Source organism: Podarcis liolepis (genome assembly GCF_965112155.1).
Source record: "Podarcis liolepis genome assembly, chromosome: 12".
In the NCBI taxonomy this organism is placed as follows: domain Eukaryota; kingdom Metazoa; phylum Chordata; class Lepidosauria; order Squamata; family Lacertidae; genus Podarcis; species Podarcis liolepis.
This window is the reverse complement of record NC_139563.1, coordinates 30346761-30365705: the sequence shown is the minus strand read 5'-3', so window position 1 is coordinate 30365705 and position 18945 is coordinate 30346761.

Here is an 18945-nt window from a genome sequence, read left to right as displayed (position 1 = left end):
AAAACCTGTAGTACTCCAGATGGCGAGTATTTTTCTACAATAAAAGGGTAGGTCTTTCTCAGTGTTTCAACCTTGCTTCCGTTGTGGCTTTTCGTTTGTTTTTAATTTGTGATTTTTCTTCAAATGGCATTGCACTCAATTAGACCCCAATTAAATTGAGTAGAGGAAATGAATCGTTGCACCTCAAAGGTATTGTAAGGCCTAAATAAGCAAAAGCATGGCAAAAAAACTACACCCTTATTATTTAACAATAACATAGCTGTTCTGTGTTGATTCAACATCTAAAGCAAGGAAGATGCAGAACATCTATTATTGTATCTAGTCTCTTCATTCACAAAAAGAAAAACCCCACCCTACCCTCCCACTATATATATAGGTCTGGTGACTTTGTTTCAGTGTATCTGAAGAACTGTGCATGCACACAAAAGCTTATACCCAGAACAAACTTAGTTGGTCTCTAAGGTGCTACTGGACAATTTTCTAATTTTTTTATTTACAAAAAGAGCAGTGATTGTGTGGCAGCTTCCATGGCAGGAAGAAGAGAAACAATTTTAGCCGATCCCTCCAGTCTGAAGCACCAACTTCTAGGGGGCACAGATGCTTGTAAGAGAAAGGAGACATTGGCAATAACACCCCCACCCCTCCAGAATGAGCATCCATTGAGCAGAATTTCTTTCTTTGGAACTCTAAATTTAAAAAGACAGTAGTCATGAAAACCACCATGGTATTTAGCATGATGGAATGTTGTCTTCAAATGGCATTTTTAGAAACAATCTGAGATAGGCAGGCAGGCACACACACTTCCTTCTCTGACTGCTCACTTTGCTTCCTGGTTCAGGTAATTAGCTGTGTTGGTCTGATGCAGTCGAAATAATAATAATAATAAAAATGTCCAGTAGCACCTTGTTATTGTTGTTGTTTAGTCATTTAGTCGTGTCTGACTCTTTGTGACCCCATGGACCAGAGCACGCCAGGCACTCCTGTCTTCCACTGCCTCCTGCAGTTTGGTCAAACTCATGCTGGTAGCTTCGAGAACACTGTCCAACCATCTCGTCCTCTGTCGTCCCCTTCTCCTTGTGCCCTCCATCTTTCCCAACATCAGGGTCTTTTCCAGGGAGCCTTCTCTTCTCATGAGGTGGCCAAAGTATTGGAGCCTCAGCTTCAGGATCTGTCCTTCCAGTGAGCACTCAGGGCTGATTTCCTTAAGAATGGATAGGTTTGATCTTCTTGCAGTCCATGGGACTCTCAAGAGTCTCCTCCAACACCATAATTCAAAAGCATCAATTCAGCCTTCTTTATGGTCCAGCTCTCACTTCCATACATCACTAAGTAGCACCTTAGAGACCAACTATCGTATTTTTCGCCCCATAAGACGCACTTTTTCCCCTCCAAAAATGAAGGGGAAATCGGGGTGCGTCTTATGGGGCGAATGCCTGCAAGCCTCGCGCGCCCGGCAGGAGGTCCCACCGGGTGCGCGAGGCTTGGGGCGGCAGCCTGTCGCCCGAAGCACGGGGAGCCCTTGGGAGGGCTCCCCCTGCTTCGGGTGAGTGTCTGCAAGCCTCGCGCACCCGCCAGGAGGTCCCACCGGGTGCGCGAGGCTTGGGGCGGCAGCAGACTGCTTGCGCGCACCTAGAAGCTTGGGGCGCGCTGAGCTCAGCACGCCCCAAGCTCCTGGTATAGCGCAGCGATCCGCTAGCCCTGGGAGAGGCGCCCGGCTCTCCCACGCTAGCGGAGACCTTGCCGGCACGCAGAAGCTTGGGGCGCGTTGAGCTCCGCACGCCCCAAGCTCCTGGTGTAGAGCAGCGCACCTGGGGGGGGGGAAATAATTTTTTTTCCTTTATTTCCCCCCCAAAAATCTAGGTGCGTCTTATGGGCCGGTGCGTCTTATGGGGCGAAAAATACGGTAAGTTTGTTCTGGGTATAAGCTATTTCCGTCTTTACTTCCTGGTCATTCTGCTCCATAGTTTGGTTATTCCAAACTACCTGGATTGTAGAATGATCAACTCCCATTTATTCCAAAGTGAACTAGCTTATATTCAAGTACTTTAGCTTAACTGGCTTGTGGATGAGACAAGTGATGTTTCCCTGCAAATCCCAGAAGCAGATAGACCCTACAGAAAAAGCCATTAACACAGATTTTGGATCAGTCTGGCAAGGAACAGGTCGGTGATAAAGCCAAAAGTGTGCGACTTGCCAGCCTAGTCTGTAATCCCAAACAATGCCTTCTCTAGAGGGCCTTGTTGCTATAGTAGGTCACTGATCTGTTAAATTTGGCTTTTCCTTTGTTGCATGAAACTATCCCGATGCTCTAATTAACTTCTGAGCAATTGTACGGTGTGTTCCACATTCTTGCAACATGTAGCATGGTATGGTACATGCTTTCCTAAATGGGTTCCCCCATTCTGGTTTGTCTTTGGATCCATTATCATATCATAGTGGTAAAGTCAAAAGAGATTAATCCCTATTGCTTTTTCTTTTCATTACTAAATTGCAGAAAATGCGCCTTATACTTGCATTGGGACATGAAAAATAAACCCAAGTATGAATCAGGCTACATACATAATACCCTTTACTTTGGCTCCAATGTGCTCTCACTGCTGGTGTTCAAAGCCAGGTATACATGACGCTAGCCACAGCTCAGACCTTTGTCCTTTATGCAGACCCTCCATGTGTCCCTATTTTCCATGGACAGTCCCGGTTTTATGGAAGCTGTCCCAGTTTCTGATTTGATCCCAGAATGTCCCTTTATTCACTACACACCTTTAGGAGCCAGGCAAAAATGTTCCTTTTTAACCAGGCCTCTGGCTGATCTGATTGACACCCCACAGCCTTTTAAAATGTGGCTCTTTTTTGGGAGGGGGTGTTACTGGGTTGTTATTTTTCTTCTGATTATATATATTGTGTTTTTTATGTTGATCTTTTCTGTGAACCGCCCTGAGACCTCTGGGTAGAAGGCAGCCCTGTATAGGGAAGGTTTTTTTTAAATGTTTAATGTTTTCTTATTTTTTATATATGTTGGAAGTCACCCAGAGTGGCTGTGGCAAATTAACATTATTATTATGGAATAGGATGTCCCTATTTTCATCAGAGAAATGTTGGAGTGTATGTTTTATGCCTGACATGTAGATGGTGAATTCCAGGCAGCAGGACTGTGGTGAGCACATTAGGTTCACAAACCAAATTAGGTTCACAAGCCAGGAGGGAATACCATAATTTGCTTCAAATCCTTTCCTATGGAGTCAGAGACTGTGGCTGTAAACATGCCCTGGAGACTGGAGAGGCGCATCCCTAGACCAAATGTCTACAGAACACCACCTACCCCTTACTTCTGGAATCTGGCTAATCAGGTTGCATATTTTCTATTTGTTGTATTGAATCAGTGTTACATTTACTACCAGTTCATTGATTCTCAAATCTTTCTGAGTGTGGAGGCAACAAGCCTTGCATGCCTTTCTATGTTTTCTTTTTTCTGTTTCTGCCTTGAAATAAGAATAAAACACTTGAGCCCAGAAAAGGGGAGTATGTAAAAGCTTAAGGTAAAGTTTACTGAGGTAGCTTGGTGTGAAAACCTTGTAAATGTATTGAATTTAATTAATACAATATTTAATGAAGAGATTTGCCGTTATAAAATGGGAATGGGCTTAGCCTCTCTCTCTCTCTCTTTTTGTAAATTGGGGCTTTAAAAAAATCACCCCATGAGATACAATTGAATGCAGATGATTATAATAAGTATAGGAGCATGTATTTCAATAATTAAAGCCATGATTTCAGCAAGTGCTTCTTTGCCTGCTGTGCGAGATTAGAAATGTTAGATGTTTACAGAGTCACTGAAGCAGTTTCTTCTGTAGCGATGGCTGTTATAACTATTCAGGGAAAAAATAAGATAATAATACCTGATGAAGTTATTACTCATTTTATTTATTTGTTTCCTTAAATGGCAGCCACTTAAGAAGCTTGACTGTATATGAAATCAATAATAAGTAGGAAATGGCTGTGTATCCTTGAAAAAGCCTGCCAGAAGCCTCATAAGTTTCCGTTCTATGAACCTGAAAATGAGAAGTTTGAATCCTTATGGAATGTATTGGATAGCTTTCATTCTGTTATGATTAGGGCAGAGATTAATATTTATCATTCACCAACGGTTTTCCAAAGAGGCAAGACTGGAAGCATCCAAGCATCTATAAGCTTTTCTAGAGCATGCACTGCTATCACATGATGTAGTGGTGGACACCAAACTGGAAGGCTTTGGCGCTGTGGTCTAAACCACTGAGCCTAGGGCTTGCCAATCAGAAGGTCAGCAGTTCAAATCCCCGCGACGGGGTGAGCTCCCGTTGCTTGGTCCCTGCTCCTGCCAACCTAGCAGCTTGAAAGCACGTCAAAGTGCAAGTAGATATATAGGTACTGCTCCAGCGGGAAAGTAAACGGCATTTCCGTGCGCTGCTCTGGTTTGCCAGAAGCGGCTTAGTCCTGCTGGCCACATGACCCGGATGCTGTACGCTGGCTCCCTTGGCTAATAAAGCGAGATGAGCACCACAACTCCAGAGTCGTCCACTACTGGACCTAATGGTCAGGGGCCCTTTACCTTTAAAGGGAGCTTAGATAAGAGGATTCATGGAGGCAGCCAGTGTGGTGAAGTGGCTCATGTTGGACTTGGACTAGGGAGACCAGGGTTCAAATTCTCATTCAACTATGAAGCTCTTTGGGTGACCTTGAGCCAGTCACTCTCTTTCTCAGCCTCTCTAACCTCACAGGGTGAAATGGGAGGGTAAAATGATGAGGGGGTACAACCATGTGTGCCACCTTGAGGTCCTTGGAGGATAAGCTGGATGTCTATGTATTGAATAAATAAGGCTATCTGCAGTTACTAATCATGATGGTTATATGACCCCCACCAAAACAGACTCCAGCATTAGAGTGATATGCCTCTGAGTACCAATTGCTGGGGGTCACAGCCAGGAGAGTACTATAGCACTCAGGTCCTTGCTTGTGGGCTTCCTGTGGGCATCTGACTACCCACTATGAGAACAAAATGCTGGACTAGACAGACCTTTTCTCTGGTCTAGCAGGGCTTAGGCTGGATCTAGACACATCAAAGAAATGTTTCAGTTAAATGCATTGTGAACTTTGTATGAGAAATCCGGTTGGCAAAAACAGGACTCCACATCTGGTGCCACAGTGTTATAATGTATATACAACGCATATAAAGCGCTTTTTCTTTGTCAATGTAGCTGAATCCTTAGAGGATTAGCCACAACCCAATCACATTAATGGGGAGAGAATGAGACACTTGTATAGTTGAAAGGTGCTACAAAGGTTACCCAGTCCAATCCCTGAAACGCATGAATCTTCTGGCCAAATGGGGCTCAAACCCATGACCGAGATTAAGTTTCTCATGCTCTGCCAACTGAGCTATCCACAGTCTTTACTTAAAAGCAGCATGGAAAGCATGCGTATCCTTTCATCAATGGGAATGTTGATATGTATATAACATATAAGGAGTGCATTGTTATTATTTGCATTTTTTTTCTTCAGTAGCATTTTCTCTTTATGATAAATAACACACTTTAACAATTCCTGCTATCACAGATCCATCCATTTGTCTAGGCCTTGCCATCACTACTGATAACTGAAATGCTACCCATGACCACCTTAGTTTGTTTCTCTCCTACTTTTTTTAAAAAAATTGACTTCTTCCACCTATTGGGGGAATGTTGCTTTGTGTCTATAGCTCAACCACCTGATCTTGCTCTCTGTCCCCTCCCTGTGCTCACTATATTCTTGTTGCGTGGACAGAGCTACGGTGAGAAGTTCTGGTTCCCAACGCATCCCATTTCACGTTCATCCCAAGTTAGCAGGATCTTCAGTTAGCACACACTGATTAAAATATTTTGGGCTGAAGAAAAGAAGGAGAACAGAAGGATCATTCCAAAGGGTCATTAGGCCACCCTCCTCTTTTCACAGTGGCAATGCAGATATTTATGAGAAGCTTGCAAGCAGGAGATGAGTGCAAAACCACTCTCCTCACTCACGTTCCCTAGCAACTAGCATTTGGAGGAATATCACATCTGATACTGGAGGTAGTACACAGCCACCGTGGCTATTAGCAATTGATTGATTCCTCCTCCCTGAATTTGTCTAGCCCCTTTGAAACCCATTCAAATTGGGGAAGAGAGAGGAAAATGTCAATATGCGTCCCATCACCAGAGAAGGGAAAGCCCTGGAATACACACACACACACACACACACACACACACACACACACATGTTTGTGGTTGTTGATTTTTTGCTCCACCCCGTTTTTTTAATTTGAAGGTAGGAGAAGTTTATTGTGCATGCAATAAATATGTTTTCACAGCAGGATGGGATGTTGAGGAGAAAGAGTGTAGAAACAGTGTTTGAGGAGATTAATTTCTGGACTAGAAACACCTGGGCAGTGGGCCACCCAATGAGTTTTTGATCAATTAGGCACATAGATGGAAACTTTTCAGCACACATTGACTGTCAGATTATGCTGCTTAATTGTAGTTGTGGGATTTGTAAGTGCAATTAATTAGTATAGGTTTACTGTTTCACTTCTGAATACTGGTTTCTTGCTTTCCACACAAATTTATCAGATCAAGCCAAAACATGCATCGGTTGATACAGATTCTTAATTAGAATAATCACATAAATATGGGCATATTGTTTTTAAAAAGTGGGGGAAAGAAAAGGAACATATGAAAGGTTCTTTGTGGGCCTAGAGACCCAGGTCTTTGTGGCCCTCTCACACACCGCAGAGGCTAATTTTGACACAGGAGTCACCCACCTGTCAATCAGCTGACAAGACAGTCCTGCCCACCTGTCCTGCCCATGGGGTAGGGGAGAACATGTTAGCTTTGCCAGCATGTTCCCTGCAGGATGTGCGTTGGCAAAGCAGCGCCCAGCAGGATTGAACCCCTTCATCAGTCAGCTGAAGGACATGTGGTCATGATTGGGAGAAATGGCCTTTGGGGTTAGATTGGACCCCCAGCATGCGAAGATGGGCCAGAAGTTCCCCACTCCTGCTTTAAACTGTAGACTCTACAGCACCATGATGGTAAAGTACCAGTGGGGCCCTTCAGATGGACATCCGTTTCCTTTGTCCTGGCTTGGAATGACGCGAGGCTGGAGTTCAACAACTTCTATTGAGTCATGGGTTCTCCATTCCTGGTGGACTTATACTGCTATTTTTGCCTTCTTCCATTAATACCTTGCCTTTCTTCCTTCATGGAACCCATGGGAGCAAACTTGTAGTTTCTAGGTAGTCACTCATCCAGACACTGACTAGGCAAAGGCCTGCTTAACCTCAGCTATATGGCAGCCTCAGCTGCCTTTGGAGCACTCCCTACCCTATACCCTTCTAATACTACCACTAGTAGTAATATTTCCTGACTACATGTTAGTTTCAGTTATGTTTTTGGCAACAGTTGCCAATGAAGTGGTTCTCTAGTATAAATTATTGGCCTTAGATGAGAGGTCATGGTGGGAACAGGGGGCAAAATTATACAAATATATGGTTACTGATTGGCTAGTCCAGGCATAGGCAAACTCGGCTCTCCAGATGTTTTGGGACTACAGTTCCCACCACCCCTGACCACTGGTCCTGGTAGCTAAGGATCATGGGAGTTGTAGTCCAAAAACATCTGGAGGGCCGAGTTTGCCTATGCCTGGGCTAGTCCGACCACCCTGGGCTCCAGCTGCTAGCATCCATGAGGGTGCAACCATGCAATACATAGTGCTACATCAGCACGCCCCTACCACCATCTTTTGCCTGGCTCTGGTAAGGACAGGGACTCCCAAGCCCACTCAGTTGTCTTGCATCAATGACCTTGTAAGCTTGTATTCCCATTTCATAGATGGGGATGAGAGGCTGGAAGAGCAACAGTATCTTAGATAGTATGGTATAATTCACTGACCCACCTCAGAACACATACTTTTTTTAAAAAAAAAATCACCTCAAAGGGCCAAGAACAGTCTTTAAAATTGGCAGCCTGATAGGTAGAAATCTATAGGTGAAGTTTTTATTGGCATGGAGCTAAACATATTGCTGATGATACAAAAGTTGGCACAGTGAATGAGAAGTGATGATCACAATTGTCAAATAACGAAAGGGCTGTTAAATGGAAGGTGGAGCAAGCTTGTTTTCTGCTGTCCCAGAGTGTAGGACCTGAACCAATGGATTTAAATTACAATAAATGAGATTTTGGCTAACTAATTAGGAAGAACTTTCTGGCACTAAGAGCTGTTTGACAGGGAACATGCCAACTAGGAAGGTGGTGGATTCTCCTTTATAGGAGGTTTTTAAGCAGAGGTTGGACAGCCTTTTGTCAGGGATTCTTTAGCTGTGATTTCTGCAATGCATAGGGTTGGGCTAGATGAACTTTTGGCTCTTTTCTGACTCTACAGTTCTGTGATTCTGTAATTCTGTGATTAGGCTGTGGAGGCTAACACTGTATTTTTAATTTTTATATATATATTTTAAATCCTACACTGGCTACTAATTGCATAGACCAGTATTCGTCTCTCCAAATTCAGAGCTGGAACCAAATCTGCCCATGCAGTTTTACCTAAACCTCTGGAAAAGAGTGGATATGTTGACAGGTGCTGCCTCAACAAAGCAAAAACAACTCAGCTTGAGATTCAGCAAAGCAGGTGATTCCTGCTGAGTTATAAATTGAAAAACCAAATTGTTCTGACCTGCTTAACTTAACAAAGAAAACAAGGAAAAGTGAATATTACATCATAGCAGCTTCTACTTGGTTTACCAAGATGGAACCCTTAACTTATTGCCCTCTCCTTGTACTCGTTTCTAGAGTCTTCAGTGTTTGCTGTCAGTTTCTGTATTTGGAATGACCCACAGAGGTCTCTTCTCCTAATGAGCAGAGAGCAAATTTAGCCTATATAGTGCCTTAAATTAAACCACAAATGACTGATGAAAAAGCCCAGTCTAGCTTTAGTTCTGTGTCTCACCCCAAAGCCACTGGGAATACAGAGCAGGGTGTTGTAAAGCAGGGTTTTGTCTCATCTCAGGGAAGACAAACTGGGCATTTGACTTAATCATCAGCTACTACTTGTTACAATGGAAGCAAGGAGGAAAGGTGAAAGAGAAACTAAATGAAGCTGCCACAACCCAGTGCTGCCCTGCTTCAGGTATTAAAGGCTGTTGTTTAATTTTCCAACACGGGGATGTGGTGAAAACTCATAGCATGATGACTCAAATATATATGTTACTTCCAATTGTTAGGGCAAGAAAGTGGATCAGTAGAAAAAGGTTACTGTTATTTAAACCTGTGGAAAATCCAGCCTCATATAGCCAACATGCTTAATGCATGAAGGGGTTAATGCCATAGAGTAAACTGTCCCGCCAGGCTTGGGTAGGCCACTCCCCCACCTTGAGAGGAAGGTACTCAAGGCCTTTGTTCACCTGCAGTCTACCCAAGAGGCTCAACGTGTTATTAGCTACAACTCCCATTTTCCCTGACTATATTGAGTAGGGCTGATAGAAGTTTGGAGTTAAATAATACCTGAAGGCCCACATCTCTGCCCTAGTTAGTGGGTGTAAAATGATAGCCATAGGATTTTGGGAATACAATCTATGATGTTTCAGTCATATGACTGAAGGTTAATACTTGAATATGCAACATTTCTAAACAGCCAACATGAAAATAGCCTTTGTGAAACTTCTACTTGAAAACCTCCTTAAAATACTACAATGCATTTAATTTATTTATAGAAACAAATTATTTATCATTCATAGTGCCATAAATAGTAACTACTATATCTGAGGACAAGAATGCTACTGTTAGTCATTTCCCCACATTTTTCACTCAGTGATAGTAATGCTTTGTGAAGTAGAGTAGATTCATATATCATGTCTGACTAATCTATTGTTGGGAAAAGTTACAATAGCAAAAATTAAATGCCATTTCAATCCAGCACCACAGCTATCACCAACCTATCCAATGTTTCCAAAGCTGAGCAATATTTCTTCTTCCAAGGATGTCAGAATGATATTGCAGTCATCAAATCAATTGATTTATTGCATTAGCCAAAGGCCATAACATTTAATGATAAGAAAATATAAAAACAGTTAAGCTTCAGATACAGCAATGAATGTACCCATTAACTACAGCTCATTCTCCTTAATAAAATTAAGTCTGATGCTTGCAGCTACAAGTGCAAAAGAAGAAACTTTCTCAGTAATACTTATATTTTCAATGGAATAGAGTATCTGAGCTATTTAAAATGTCAGGACATACATCAGTCTTGTATTATGTGTGATGTAAAGGTCATCAATTGCTCTGTTTGCAAGCAACAACTGGAGTAGGTTGTTTTTTTTCCAATTCTCTATGTAGTATAATACTGTTACAGTGGCAGAGAGTATTTTAGAAAATGCTCTTCTTAGAAATGTTGACTTAGGTGTTACTGAATGAAACTATGTTTGTATTAGTGGATTGGGGAATCAATGTGCTAAGAATGGGAGGGGTGGGAGCCAAGCCTGTTGCTTTCTTCAGTAATAGAAACATTATACCAAGCAATATTGAAAACTGGATACAGAGTCTCACCAAAACCCTTCACATTCTTTTCAAGCAGCAAATTTGAGTATTTGCCAAATATTTGCCAAATATTCTTCTCTCAACAGTACATAGGAATTCTGGGCTGCATCAATAGGAGTATAGCATCTAGATCAAGGGAAGTAATAGTGCCACTGTATTCTGCTCTGGTCAGACCACACCTGGAGTACTGTGTCCAGTTCTGGGCACCACAATTCAAGAAGGACACTGACAAACTGGAACGTGTCCAGAGGAGGGCAACCAAAATGGTCAAAGGCCTGGAAACGATGCCTTATGAGGAACGGCTAAGGGAGCTGGGCATGTTTAGCCTGGAGAAGAGGAGGTTAAGGGGTGATATGATAGCCATGTTCAAATATATAAAAGGATGTCACATAGAGGAGGGAGAAAGGTTGTTTTCTGCTGCTCCGGAGAAGCGGACACGGAGCAATGGATCCAAACTACAAGAAAGAAGATTCCACCTAAACATTAGGAAGAACTTCCTGACAGTAAGAGCTGTTCGACAGTGGAATTTGCTGCCAAGGAGTGTGGTGGAGTCTCCTACTTTGGAGGTCTTTAAGCAGAGGCTTGACAACCATATGTCAGGAGTGCTCTGATGGTGTTTCCTGCTTGGCAGGGGGTTGGACTCGATGGCCCTTGTGGTCTCTTCCAACTCTATGATTCTATGATTCTATGAATCTTGGAATGGGGTGGGGGGCATATCCTCCTCATACTGTTGTTCAGCTTGCTTGCATGCTTAACTCACCTTGAAGTTTTGTTGAAGGCACCAAAATGCTTTCATCAGTTGGAGCCTCTTCCTTATGCCTGGAGAGTTGAAGGCGCCTTGGTAGCTTTCCCTACTTTTTTACTCCTGGCTAGTTTCCTCAAACTACTGCTTCTCCTCATACAGGTGCATAACTCCCCTCTCTGTGTAAGCATTTGCCATAACGCTGTGCCACAAGGATGCTTTATCAGCTGAAGCTAAGAGGACCAGATCAACTACAATGAATCACACCCATGTTCGGCCAATAAATTCTCGCACTTTCTGGAACACCTTCCCAAATCTGTATGCTGGGAGAGCACAATAGGACAATCAGCCTTAAGTAGAGAAGGACTTCTTTGATCAGTGTGATGTGACATATTTATTGGGACTGAAGCACAGTCAGAACATTTCTGTTGCCAGTGGTCTTAGTTGCCATGCAAATTAGATACTGAAAGGCTAGGCAGGAAAAGAGGAACCTAATTAGGACAATCAGTCCATGTATCCAGGAAGTACATATATATCTGATTGACAGGATGGAATGGCTTAAAGGAAATTTTATGTAATGGATGTTAAAGTCTTGAGGGTACTACACTGCTGACAAGTCCTGTCTAGTACTTGAACCTTTTTGCAATTAAACAAAGGTGCCTGCAATCAATTTTGTATATGTTAACTTTGCTCAAAGGCAGTCTCTGTTAACTTCAATAATAGTCTATAATATCCTATATCTACTACTTCTAGCGGAATCTGGTTTTTAAACAAAGGCATTGTAGCAGTCACCATCTCCATGCGTCAGGATTATGTTTAGAGATGGGGGGGGGGGCGTTGCTGAATTGGGATACTAAAGTGGACTCATCTGAATACTATGTGGACCAGTACCAAATCCTGCTTGGAAATTATGACCCCCTTATTTATTTTACAAGATACTGCTGCTTGGAGGAATATGATAAGTGGGAAGAGGTTGCTGTAAATGATGAAAATGGGGCTTCAAATGAATGCTGGAAGTGATGAGCTTCTGAGCTTTTCAAGGCATCCTGACATGCAAAAGGAATTCCACACAGTGTTACAGGGACACTATGTGTGGAAAAGATGGCAGCAACCATGGATCTAATGGTGGGTCAGATTATTACCTCTCTCATCCCTTGTGGGTCATATTTAACAGGTGAGTGGAGGTTTCTATTGTGCTTTGTGTAAATAGGTGGGTTGAGGGAAAGTACTCTAGAAGTCATCTTATTACTCCATCCAGTCCAGTAAGTCACTGCTCAATCTGTGCTCCCCACATGAGACTTTCAAAATGATCAAGTGGAGGAAATTAGGCTCAGAAGACATGTGGTCCCTCAGCCTGCTTTCGCCTATTCCCCCTGCCCCAATCCCTTTGGAGGTGGAAAGAGTCCTGTGGATCTGCTAAGATTATGGTTTGAAAGAATGGAGATCAGATAGATGCCTCCTCTGAGCCAAAATGTTCTTCCCACTACTATCCATTTCCTCCCACTACAGATGTGGATTAGCAAACATGTATTTTCTCCTGCTGCTAGGGATATTCCTGGGTAACATGGAGGAAATGCCTTATCAGATTTACACCTGTAAATCTTTTTAGGCACAATTCAGGAAGTCTCCACCATGGCTCATAGACCATCTTCTATTTTTGTCATAGATAGGAAGATAAGACCTTTCCTACCATGACCAACCTCCATAATCCATTCCACACAAAGATGCTAGGATTTGCAAAAGTAAATAGGCTGAACATAGTGCATTGCACAACACTGAACACTAAGACTTTGCTTGCTCTTAGAATTTTAAGGAAAGTAGGCTTCAGGATGGGCAATTTCACTGCTGTGCCTCTTTGTCTTTTAATCCTGTCGAATCTTCATCTAGAACCTCCTATGGCACCATCCTTGAATAATGCATCATCAGCCTGCTTCACTAATGATTTACTAGGCATATAAATCACTGGAAAGACTACTCAAGCTGATGATGTATTTGAGTAATGCATCATCTGAATGAGGAGCTGAAGCGATAGATCACGCTGAAGATGGCGCTGTGCAGAAAAAGAAGCCAGGACCACAAACCCTCGTTTAAAATGTGCTGTACTCACTTCAGCAGCACACACAGCGAAACTGGAATGATACACACACACAAAATGCACTTAGTTAAGAATTCTCCCCACATACCAAGACTTTACCACTGGAATCCCCAGTGTAAAGTTATCTTGCAAACAAAAACACAAAGACAAAATGCATGCCATTGAATACTAGGATTCACACACACAGAGAGATAGGTGCACACATTTCCCCATGGCATTTATGTTTCTTTTGTTGTGATAACATAGAAAATGGAAGAATATTCAATTCATAAAATCTGGTATTTGCCACCATTATGAACTGGCTCAATACCCTGATCACAGCAACCTGGGTCACAGCTGCTGGTGGTCTGCTGCCTTGTCACCATCACAAGATGGATTGCAATGTTGTCACATAGGAAAAATTATTCAGTGATATACAATCTTAGCATCAGTTGCAGACAGGTATGTGGCCTGAAGGGGGTGGGTCTGTTCTGGACTGGATCCCATTCCCTACTCTTGATCTACTTCCTTGTTCAAAACTGAAATTGGCCAGCCAGAACTTGTTTTGGTTCTCCACTAAGAGCAAACATTCTCTGAGAATAAATGTTGCCATCATGGCTGTGCATCTATCAAAATCAAATTAATTAAAATGGCACCCTACTTTTCTTCCATGTAGCTCAGTGTGGTGTACATAAGGTTCCCAGGCATTGATATGTGCTGTTAGACCATGCCCTGAAACTAATTTTTTGTGACATCTCTATGGGTAAAGAAATCGGTTGCTAACAAAGAAGGTGCTAAGTGTACATGTGGTTAGCTGTAGAATTCTATGCAAAATGTTCTCATTTCCTGTTTGTATTCTGTTTGTAACCTATAGAGGAGGGTAGTAGGTTTGATATGCTATATGTCAAGATAATCAATGGGGTTTTTGTGGGTAACAGGAACATTCCCCCCTCCTTTCATGCTACCATTCTCTTACAAAAAACAAAAACAACCAAGTAAACCCTGAGTATTGGTAATGTGATTGTTGTGTTATAGGCTTGACATTTGTATTTTCCATAATATGAAAACATCAATAAGCAGAAAGTTTAAAGGAGCTGAATTGTAGCAAATGGATCAAAGGTTGATCCAATAGTTTTGAGAAAGGCGCCCTTCTTAGGAATTGTACAATTTCAACCCAAAAGGCTAATGCTTAATTGGAAAATTCATTTTTACCCAAAGAATTGAGTTGTTCGTCTTTTAGTTCATCACTCAATATTTCTCCCCCGAATGCAACAGTTTTATGATTTTCCAGAGGATATTTCATTTAATTTCCATTTGGATTACCTGGTTCTCTGAACTTGAATTTGAAGTTTAAAAGGAACGATTTGATTTTAATAACATTTGTGTGCAGTGCTCCATTGAGTTTGGATTTTTTTGGACCTAGAACTACTTTTCCATAAGGTGATTTTTTAGCAAATCCCTGTGTGTAAAAGTAAGATAAACACACATCACTGAGTTTGTTATTGCAATTAAATTATTGGATTTCCTCCCCCCACCCTCATATGAATATAATTTGAGCATTTGAAAGCGTGAAGAGGCTGTTTTCTCTTATTGGTCATAGACACTTTTCTAACACTCCAAGACTTGGAAATAAATCTCTCTGTATTCTTAGATCTCAGAGAATATTAAAATGTCATGCATTATACACAGCAAATCCAGGAAAGCAAAAGTTCTTCAAAGGCAATGCCAGATGAAACTTTAACAGCATTAGATCCTGTATGTGTGGATAAATAGAAATTTGATTTAACTTCTCTTATAGATAGAAAGTTCACAGTGCAACTCTATACATGTCTACTCATCTCTCTCCCTATATTCTTTGTCTTTATCCTTCAGTTCCTTTACTGATTTTTTCATTTACTTCATGAGAGTTCATGTTTATTATCTGATGCTTAGATCCCTATTTTTGAGTCTGAGAATAGACATCATATACTTGGAGAAAAAGAAAGCTGAAAACCGTACCTGGGCATAAATCCCACTGAATCCATTTGGACTTACTTCAGAGTAGACATTCATAGGATTTCACTGTAAGATAGAATCTCTTCACTTTATTATCCATTCTGAACTAACTTACAGGGTTATTGTGAAAAGGGTGCTGCTCCCACTCTAGAGTTGGTGGCGGATAAGACCAAAGGCCTCTCTAGACCAGCACAGATGCTTCTTGGGAATCTGAAAAGCATGACATCAGGGTTATAGGCTTCTCCTGCAGTTGCTTCTTCACAAGTAACATCCCGAGACATGCTTCCTCAAAAACTGGAGGTAGCTGACAGCCACTGTCATCATCAGCCATTGATAAACCTGTATTGATAGCCATTGATAGACCTGATCCTTCATGGATGTGTCAACCCTCCCCTCAAACCATCTAAACCAGAGGCCATCACCATATCTTGTGGAAGCAAATGCCATAGTTTAACTGTGTACCATGTAAATAAGTCCTTCCTTTTGTCTTGTCCCAAATCTCCCACCTTTCTGCTTCCCCGGTCATAGTTTTGAGAGATAACAAAAGGGGCTATAGCTCAGTGGTGCTTTGTATGCAAAAAGTCCCAAATCCAGTCTTTGGCATTTCTGGGGAGGGTTGAGTAAAGACTGCCATCTGTAAACCCTGGAGAGTTACTACTAGACATTGCACTGAGTACATGGGCAGATGATCTGACTCGGTATAAGGCAACTTTCTATGTTCCCAGAAAGAAATATATATCTCCATTCATCTTCACAGTATACATAATTTTATAAACCTGTATAACGCCTGCTCCTAACTTGCATTTCCCCCTACCCTAATATCCCTCTTTGAATAAAATATATGTTGTCTTAGCATATGAAGGTTGCAGCTGGATGACGCCCAGTTGGATGACGCCAAAGACTCATCTAGTTCCCTGCCCTGTTTTCACAGGGTGGCTATGGGAAGCCCCACAACCAGGACCTACGTGCTACAGTACTCTCCCCTGCTTGATATTGCCAGCAACTGGTTTTTGGAGGCGTAATGTCTCCAGCAGTGGAGGTAGAAGATGGGCATGACCCAAGGTGGGCCACCACTCTTGGGGGAGCAGTTACAATAGCTTAACTATGCACTGAGTGCAGAAGTGCTTTCTTTTCTCTGTCTTGAATCTTCCAACATTCACAGCTTCATCAAATGCCCCTCAATTCCAGCATTATGAGAGAGGAAGACCTATCCGCTTTCTCCATAAATACTTTTATACACCTCTCTCATACTACCCCCTCCCCCAGTTAACTAATTATAGCAAAACATTTTAATTTAGGGGAAAAAAAGGTTAATAGCAATTAGTTGAACTGTCTTCCAGAAATGTGTGTTTTGAGAAATTAAGTGACAATTCCATTCTCGGGTACTGGTGAAAATCACTTTTGCACCATCAGGGCTTCAAATGGTTGGCACAGTGTTTGAAAATGTTGAAAATACTCGCAGTTGCTTCGCTGGAGATCTACAGACCTTGTTATGCATTTGAACGATATTGGAAACAGATTTGTTTATTTTATTTCTGTAATTCAGATGCCGTTGGCCAGATATCCTCAGCTCAAATGCACCCCCCCCAATTCACACATTAACAAATGTTTGCCCAATAAGCAAGGTGGATAAAATTGGCAATCTTGTCCAAGCTCCATGAGCTCCAGTTCTCTCTCAGCATTCGGATTTCACCAGTTTTTCAAGCTTAATGTACACCTAAATTAGACTGGAAATATGCTTCAGTTCAACATGCTTGATTTGCATGCCTCTCTGTTTATTCCTACCTTGTTTGGTGCTGTCATGATTCAGCAGGCAGCCTTTTCAATAGCCGAGGTATTTTGCATCCTATCATATTGTTCGGTGAAACACTGTGGACCTTTTTGTGTTTGAATTGCACTCATGGGAGCCTAAGTGCCAAACAGCAGAGGATATTCTTTTCCTGGTAGCATCTGGCTTCTTGGCTGGCTCCCCAGATACTACTGGCAGCTGTGCATTTGCCTTCAAAACTGTCATGTACTTAAGTTCCCCAAAGGCTGTTAGCATCTATTCTGTGCCCTTGTATGTGTGATCAGTTGGACTCATCCTTGATTTTAAGCACATGTAGCAACCGTCTTGAGCGAGCGCACAGAATGAAATATGAATTTGATGGCACAATGTGTCACGAAGGGAGAAGGAAAACCCAACCTGTAGATCCATACCAGAAACAACATTTCAATTATCAAAATGGAACTGAAGCGTAAAATTCTCATCACGTCGCACCACCTGACTCCTTGTTGACCTTAAAAATCAAACCTGTTCAATGACAGCTTGGAGCCAAACTTACTTAAGTGATACTAGAGAGTTGGGTAATATATACATGAAGAAAAGCTCTAAAGGTGCAGATTTGGCATTGAGCTGGTCAATTGTGTGTTAATTCCACCCAGCGCTGGGATCCAGATTGCATCGCGCAACCCTAAAGGAGGCACTGTGGCATGAATCCATGCCTTTGAGGATTTTATCGGATAACAAATAGAACTCGGAAGTACACTTTATGTCAGAGGAGGATGGTGACTTCTCAATTGTACTTGTAGAAGATGTATTACGTTGTTTATTACATTTTTAAAAAAATCATAGATGTTTTGTAATGTACATTTAATGTTGTATACCACCCTGGTACTTTCTGATAAAGGGTGGTATATAAATTGAAATAATAATAATAATAATAATAATAATAATAATAATAATAATAATAATTTATAATAATTTCCCCAGAAGTGTTTGTGTGGGAAATTTACCTTTGCTAAAGGGCAGTAATGGCATTAGGCAAAATTGCAGACATACAGTGGTACCACAGGTTAAGTACTTAATTCGTTCCGGAGGTCAGTTCTTAACCTGAAACTGTTCTTAACCTGAAGCACCACTTTAGCTAATAATGGGGCCTCCCGCTGCTGCTGCGCCGGCAGAACACAATTTCTGTTCTCATCCTGAAGCAAAGTTCTTAACCCGAGGTACTATTTCTGGGTTAGCGGAGTCTGTAACCTGAAGCGTTGGTAGCCCGAGGTACCACTGTGTGTGTGTGTGTGTGTGTGTGTGTGTGTGTGTGTGCAATATATGGGGAAAGACCTATTAAAATGCTGAAGAATTTTCATGAGGACCTTTAAAAAATAAAAATTGCAAATTTAAAAGGGAAGATGGAGAACTGAACTTGAGATTGGAAATATTAGAAAGTGAAAGACAGTATTTGCCCATCCCTAGTGGTGGCAGAAAAGCTGTCTGCCTGGGGATCTTGTTTACTGCTCTTCTCACTGATGAGCTCCAGGTTTCTCCAGAATGCCGTTTGAAAGCCACTGTCCTATAGCATTACAATAGCGATACATTTTGCCACTATGTTAAGCTAAGCCATCAAGCTAGCGCGCCCCAGGTCCACTTTTCTCTAATGGCAACTTTCAGCCTGAAGTGAAATTTTACAGCTGAGTTATCAAGTCCTGAAAGAGGCAGTTCAAAACAGAAAACGCTAACAGATCTTCCTTAACTCTGCAAGTGGCAGGGGGCGGGGGGGGCGGGGGCACTGTATCATACA